The sequence below is a fragment of the Mesitornis unicolor genome, unplaced genomic scaffold, assembly GCF_000695765.1.
Source record: "Mesitornis unicolor isolate BGI_N332 unplaced genomic scaffold, ASM69576v1 scaffold22043, whole genome shotgun sequence".
NCBI lineage: Eukaryota > Metazoa > Chordata > Aves > Mesitornithiformes > Mesitornithidae > Mesitornis > Mesitornis unicolor.
Genome location: NW_010175618.1, coordinates 28,072 through 30,674, shown reverse-complemented (window position 1 = coordinate 30,674; position 2,603 = coordinate 28,072).

Below are 2,603 nucleotides of genomic sequence, written 5' to 3'. Positions count from 1 at the left end.
CTGGTCTGGTCGGGGTATCCCTGTCCATGGCAGGGGTTGGACTTTTTCTAGGTGTTCCTGCTCTGGCAGGGGGGTTGGACTAGATGATCTTTCGAGGTCCCTTCCAGCTCCTAATATTCTGTGATTTTTAAGGTCCCTTCCAAACCAAACCATTCTATGATTCTGTCATTCTATGAAAAACAACCTAAAATCAAGTGTAACATCAACTCATTGAGTAGAAGGCTTCATACACACACTGAACTCCCCAAATTCCTTTAGCAGCAACAAATTCTATTACTTGTCACAAGAAAAGTGTAAAGTGGGGAACCTGGAGAACTTGGGTGTCTTATACCCACAGTCAGAGCCCCAACCTCCAACTCTGGCACTGCTTCTCAAATCTTTTTAGTCATACGTGTCAAAAGCAGTGAATGGGTGGCTTTCCCCAACAGGACACTGATCAGAGGGCGTGATGACAAGTCGGCGTTGCACAGCAGATCAAATAATTTTCTTCCAGCATGCTTCACTGGCAATTTTACTTGTTGATTTTGTGGTGTATTCTCTCTCGGTTTTGCTGTTCACAGGACTTTGTGGAAGCAGATAATGTAATGAGTCAATAAGTCAATGTTGTTAGACAACATCGTTACCCTAATTTCTCATTAGTAGATGCTTAACACAGAAATTCATTTTTCTCTGTCAAACCTCTCTACTCGTTTCTCTTGCCTTGCTTTAATTTTACTTCTGGCCCATTTCTTTCCATGTCCTCTGGACTTTGGTACATCCTGAAAAGGCACAGACATAAAATTTTATGCACAAGTTCAGTGTCAGGAGGATTCTGTCTATGCCCAGACACTGAGAGCTTCATCAGCTTGAAAAAGTCTGAAGTAACCTTAAAAGAACTAGATTTTATCTATTGAGGCACTGAATTTTGAAGTCAAAGAAAAGAAAAAAAAAAAAGCTCAGATTCACATGCAAACCCATGAGCATAAAAGCCAACCAACATTTGTCCAAGCACTTCCTAAAACTCTCTAACGAGTACCACATGCAGACAACCAATCACTGGCACACAAAAGCAATGCATTCACAGACCTCATTGTCCGTGAAGCTTTGCACTTTGACCTCGGGCCACTATCCTAAAAATACTAGCCTCATATGTGAGAGAGCTGCTGTCTTCACGCAGCTATTACTTGCTGTGAATGATGGAGCAAATTCCCAGTATTTCTGTCACCAACTATGCCTATGTACTTTAACAAGGATAATTAAAATTTGTCTTGAACAACTTGATCTCCCTTGCTCTGTGTGTAACGCAGGCACTCATTTTGGATGGTTTGAGAAATACTTTTTTACCATACATCTGGGGCATGGATAAGAAAAAAAGGGAAGGGTAGCCTAACTAAATACTTTAAGTTGGTCTTAGAATATAATGTATCTGAGTACAGCTCGTGAAGGTACTTTTTAATAATAGTAATTAATAAGAAAAAAATTTAAAATATAAAATATAATAAAAATAAAAACTAAATTTAAATTTAAAAGAATGAAAATAAAATGTTCCGTTTGTGAAAGTCAGGGAAAATAATAAAACTATCGTTCTGGGTTCACAAAACACTCATATTGCATGCAACAGCTGCACATGCTACATTTGATGCACCCTGTGGTCTATAAATTAGTATCACAAGGTATGCTGGGAACCTGGAAGCAAAGGGAACTGCAGAGACTCCTCTCAGCTGGAGTCACAGCCTTCGCCTCTGCTGAGCCTGCCACCACGCGTGCTATTAGCATTCATTATATGAGAGTGTTTTTGTGATGTGGGTGCATCTCCACCTGGAACGAGTTGAAAAAGCATAAAGGCCATCAAAGTGCTATCAGATGTTATTAACACTGAGCCCACTAAAATCTGGACTACATCTGAACTACTGGCACACAGATGACAAGTTCTACATCCCATTAAGAATTTCCTGAGTCCTCAGACGTATTGCTCATATAAAAGATGCTTCAGAATGGGTTGCTGTTCTTTAAATGTCAAAGCAGCAAATATGAGGAATATTTCTGATGGTTTAATTAGTGGTTTTTCAGTCCAGTCCCTGAATCTTATGTCTACCACTGTTTTATTTGTCAAGAGACTGTGTTGCATAAACTCTTCTGCCTTCCTCACTGCTGCTGATGGAGAGACCTCTACTCACCATCAATCACGGTTGATGCTGGGAGCCCAACATCCATGACCACCATGCTGATCTCCAAAGGGCTCTCTGACCATAGGCTAGCTGCACAAATCTTCTCCAGGGCAGAAGCACCAACTCTCACCATATTTTCAGTACCTCTCAAGCATCTCTTCATTATAATAAAGTCTATACAGAAAATGGCTCCTTCCTCTACTGTTGCTGTAATTTTCTTCCTCTAACACTTCTGCCCAAAAATTATTTTCCACCCCTTGCATTCATTACTCCATCCCTCCCTCTGTAATTCCCACACCAGGAATACCCTCCTCTCCGATCCTAAGTGCTCGTGACAGCTGCCATCTTGGCCCAATCAGGAGTGATTGATCCAGCGTCCTTCAGCGCCAAGTGCATTTGATCTGCAAAGCTCTCCAGCTGGGTCTGTAATAACTCATATCCTCTGTGGGTTACACA